The following is a 5,492-nucleotide window of genomic DNA, read 5'->3' as shown; positions in this document are numbered from 1 at the left end:
GATTTTTGGCCCACGCTTACGAATGATCAATGAGATATTCGTTCTATGTCAGAAGGGGCCCGTATTCCATTTAACTCAATTCCTTCGGTCCCTTTTACCCAATCTAATATGGGTATGACCGCCCTATTGTCAATATGAAAGGTCTCAATAGGTATATTGAAAACCATTATTTTAAAATGGAGAGGGTTCAGATTCTGAAGGACACTATACGCCCACTTGATTTTTTCACCAAGATAGATTTAAAGGATGCTTACCTTACAGTCCTCATTTTTCACAAACACAAAAATTTCTTCAGATTACGTGGAAAGGGGTTTTGTACCAATTTACCTGCTTCTGCTTTGGGCTAGCCTCGGCGCCCTGGTCGTTCTCAAAATATTTGAAGTCGGTCTTAGCTTTTTGTAGGAAACGCGGCTTACGCCTAATTATTTATTTTGACGATATCTTAATTTTAAATGAAAGCAAGAGTGGGGCAGCGAAGGATTTTGAGCTAGTAGTTTTTATTTTGGAGCGTTGTGGTTTTCTGATTAATCACGAAAAATTGATCGGGATGGCGTCTTGGAAGATCGTATATCTCGGTCTGATTGTGAATTCACATTTTTTATCGCTATCACTCCTGGAGGAGAAAGTCGCAAGTATTGTTAACCTATGTGAAGTTGCTCTAAAAGCTACTCTTGTATCCCTTCGTGATATTGCCAAGCTTTTAGGCAACTTTGCCAGGGCCATCCAGGCCATTCCGTTTGCACAGGCCCATTATAGGTCATTACAACGGGTCTACATTTCTGAGTCAGAAAAAAGTCACAAAGATCTACAATTCAAAGATTCCCTCAGTGCCGAGGCAAAAAATGATTTGCTTTGGTGGGTCCGCAACGTAGCGATGGCAAATGGGAAACCAATGACAGCCGTGGAACTAGATCTGATTTTGTTTTCCTACGCCTGTTTAACCGGGTGGGATGCCGTACTAAACAGCAGTAGGGCCCGAGGTCCATGGACCTCTCGTGATTCAAGCCGACACATCAATGAGCTCGAGCTATTGGCAGCTCTTCACGCCCTAGAATCGTTCGCCAGCGAGGCAACACAAATCTCAAACCGCATAATGATGGATAATGTGACGGCTGTCAATTATGTCAACAAGGCAAGCGGGACCAAGTCTGTGAAATCCGCTCTATTTCATTGCATGCAGTCTATCTATCGGGAGCGATGAATCACGAGTCGGATTTTCAGTCCAGAGCCTGCATGGACGCGAGCGACTGGATGCTCGACCCGGCAGTATTTCGATATTCAGTTGTCACGCTGGATTCTAAAGATAGATCTGTTTGTATCGGCCTGAAATCGGTAACTCGATTCATTCGTGAGTTGGCACCCCCAGCCATCGACCGAAGCGATATACGCTTTCAGTCTGGATGTGCATCAACTGCAGGCTTACGCCTTCCCGCCGTTTTCCCTGATCCAGCGATGCCTGGGGAAAATCAGGAAGGATCAGGCCGAGCTGGTGGAGCCTTGCTGGAATCTTTATTGGCGTCACCTTTGCCACCTGTTTTTCCACTTCATTAAAAGAAAAAATGAAATAAATTCAAAAATTTTCTCATTATAACGTTTTGCTGGCTGGGGGGGGAATAAAAAAATACCTTTAACACACAAATGTAGTAAGGAAGAGTTGTATAAGTGATGGGAACTTTTACTTAGACAAATGAATTGTAGCAATAAACAATTGCTTCAAAAGAGCAAGGATTTCTGTAAGACTGTCCCATTCTTCGTTTGTTAACTGAAATTGTTTAACAGCTGGGTCTCCAGAAATATACATTTCAATAGCCTTACGAAGTTCAGATCCTCTATTCAACATTACATAAGATGAACTCCAGCGCGTCTTTACAACCAACAACAGACCAAGTATACGCGGGCGCATAATATTAACGGAAGCAGTCATTTGCGAAACTGGGGGCATTTGATTCCTAGGCCAAATATGTTTGATTGTCAGGTGAATTTACGATATTAACCAATACTATTTGCGTAATATTGGAAGCTTTCTCTCTCATCAGCGCTAATCTTGAAGAAGCAGGTCTTGTTGGGAGAATTTGAATATTTTTACGGGGTCTTTCACGTTCAGAATTATTAGATGACACAAAAAGGCCTTGGGGAAGCTAACTTAACTATTTCTTCAAATTTCTTTCTGTGTTGAGGAGAACTTCGGATGTCTCCCCACCCATTTTTATCAACATCGTTGTTGCAACCATCTTTATCTTTATCTATAACATAACCTTATTACAATAAATTCCAATTCATATTACTGCGAAAATTTGAAATGACTAATTAGAAATAAATTTTAGTGGTCACTAAGAAAACTCTGTGGATGTCTAGTGCATATGATTTTCATATCTATATCTTATGCAGTGGATGTACAGCAAAATTTCCCCTAGATATCCAAAAAAGGTTGGTCATTGGATGTCCACATGAAGAGCACCTGGATCCAGTCGTAACAGGGACGTATTTACATCCATAAGATATCCATAGGAAAACTTGTGCCGACTAGGAATTATCAAGCGTATAGCTTGTCAAAAATCATTTACGCAACGTTAAAATAAGACTGCTCTTCGCCAAAGAACACATAAAATGGTGGAAGAAAAATGGGGAAAAGTTCTCTTTACCAATGAATCAAAGCTCGACCTTTTTGGTAGCAAAACGTACGTAGGATTGGAAATGAACGCATTGTTAACAGCTTCCTGACTCCTACAATGAAACACGGTGGAGGAAACAAAAAAAACAATCGAATGGATCATGGATAAAAAAATATATAATTACGTCGACCAAGCTTTACGAGAAAGGAAAGAGTTACTTGGAAAAGATTCATGTACCATAGACGAAAAAATGTATATAATGGAAGATGATCTTATCTTTTATGTTGCTTGATTTTAGAAGTAATTGTTTATCTGCTTATTCAGGCACTAGTGGAATTAGTCAATACCGCCATTGTATATTTTATCCGTTAACCCAGAGGGAAATTTTCCTTCTTGGTTTAAAATATCAAGTAGAAGCTTCACAGAAACACACAAATTACAAGACGAACACGCAAAATCCAGCGAAAAAAACGATCGATGAACTGCGGCCGCACACCAAAGCGTCGCGAAACCAGACTATCCCGCTGCCTCTTCTTTTTTCTTCTCCAACAAAGAATGGGAATAAATGTGAGTTAATTACTCTTCATTTACTATTGCGTAACGTTATAGACATTATCTTATTGTTCTATCGTCTCTCAAAAAAGTAGAATTTGTAAACGCCCTCCCTTTATAATTCTATTGGGGAAGAGGGGGGGGGATATTTTATATTCTGTGTTGTATGAAATACCTGGTTTCATTTCCTCATTCCAGGATATATCATGGAGTTTTTAGAAAAAAGGTTGAGAACTTCATAGGTACAAAGTTATTCGTTTTTTCTTGTTGAAAGCTTTTAGTTTATTATTATTATAGACCACATATATTATGACCACGTATAAGATAACAACAGGTTCCAAACTGTGCTTGATGGGTTCCTAACTGGAGTGAGAAAATACGGTTTTTTCATATCGTGTGCGTTAATATCAATTGAATATTTCTTTTGTTGTATGAGCCCTATAATGAGCCAATGCAGTACTGATCATGGCGAGGAAAATGTTACCCAATTTATGCTGACGCATAGTGGGCTCAACCGAGGAAGTATCATGACAGGGCGTTCGGTCCACAATCAAAGTATTGAACTATTCTTAGTGCATGTCCATAATGGGGTTGTACACGTTTTTTAATCCCTATTTTTTCGAGTATTTTACTGAGAATTTCTAAAATTTTATTATTCTTATTTGTGTTTTAAGGGAATTGGAACGTTAACATTTACTGGATCCCAACATTGAAGTTCTTTTTTGTCTCCATCACAAAATCCTTTCTCTATTCAAACGTTTTTAGAAGATTGGTAGAAAGTTGAACAGACACTGCCTTTTTCTTTCTTCATCAGTGGCTGGTTGCCACTGGTTTCAGATTACCAGCCACCATTGTCGGGGCCCTTACACACCGTTTTGTTGAATTGTGTTTAGATTTTACATTAATTTTGTTACAAAGAAATTTGGGAAAAGGATTCGTATTTATTCTTGTTACAAATTTTCAAAGGTCAAATTTAAATTCTTTTGATAATTTCAGTGGTTGTGATGAAATTGATGAGTGTTTGGTGATTTTTCTTGGGTTTGTTGACGGTTGGGGATGGTTGGTTTAGTTTAGGTTTGGAGAAGTTGATGGATGGAGAAGTTGACGCCTTGTTTGTTGTGATCATTTCACCATCGTCTGCTGTTCTACTGAAGTTGGCTAGCTGGTTTACGATTTTGTTTCCTCGTAATTCTGCGTGGGTAGATAGAGATCCAATATTGATTAAGTTTAGTTCCTCCTAATCTAAAATTGCTGATTTGTTGTATTGTTTCAGCAGGAACTAGCCTGGATTTCTGACTATAAGAGTCAGTGTGTATATAGTTATTTCGTTTCAATCCTGATTATAGGTAAGTGTTAAGGCCTGTCAAATAGCAGCTAGTTTCGCGTTGAAGCTGTTGGTAAAATCAGATAGTAACCATGCCTCTTTTCTTCGTGTTGCACGTAAATACACTGCCTAGGCGGTCGTCTTGGCGATCTTTAATGTGATCCATCCGTGAGTGAGTGCTTTATTACTTATAGCTGTTTCCTTTTCTGTCGTAAAGGATCCTGTGGTTATCTGAAACAGCTGCTTTGGTGCTAGTGTATGGCTGGTAGGCTAGTTATTGTAAAGTGATAGATGGGTCTAATTTCCCCGTCCGATTCAGTGAGGTATTTTGTTACTGCTGGTGTACTCCTGGGTTTCCACAGTTTTTTTAATTCCATGTCGCTCCTGGTGTTTAGGTTAGTTAGGTACAGTACCCCACAAAAAAATCCGAACAGCGATTTCTTTGTTTTAAGCCACCTATCCATGTATCGGTAAACTGTGTTTGGCTTTTTACATAAATTTAGGGGGCTAGGAACAAAGCGAAAGGTGGGAAGAAAGTAATGTCTGGAATAGCCTTAGGCTCGTTGTCAATTTTTGGACAATTGACAAGAAAACCTAAAAGGTGTGGGAATAATTTTTCGTTCATTTTTTCGCTCCATGACAATTCCAGACAGCCTGTCTGATTTTGCTCATATTTTTTGGGGGGTGGGGTGGAGACATGGCCATGGGCTAATTGAGCCTATAACTCCTTTTTTCATTCTTCCCAGTTCCCACCATTCGCTTTGTTCCTTGCCTCCCGAATTTAGGTCTAAAGCCAAACAGTTTCCCGAAAAATGGATAGGTGGCTCAAAACCAAGAAATCGCCGTTCGGATTTTTTGTAGGATACTGTACCTAGTTTTCAGCATCCTCCCTATATCTTTAATGGTCGAGTTTCCTGTTTCTATTTGAATAAGTGGGATCGGCGTTGATTCTAGTTTTTTTTTCAATTTGGTTTTTGTTATCATTGTTAGAATTAGGGTGCCAC

Source organism: Daphnia pulex, chromosome 9, assembly GCF_021134715.1.
Source record: "Daphnia pulex isolate KAP4 chromosome 9, ASM2113471v1".
NCBI classification, from domain to species: domain Eukaryota; kingdom Metazoa; phylum Arthropoda; class Branchiopoda; order Diplostraca; family Daphniidae; genus Daphnia; species Daphnia pulex.
This window is presented reverse-complemented; position numbering follows the sequence as displayed.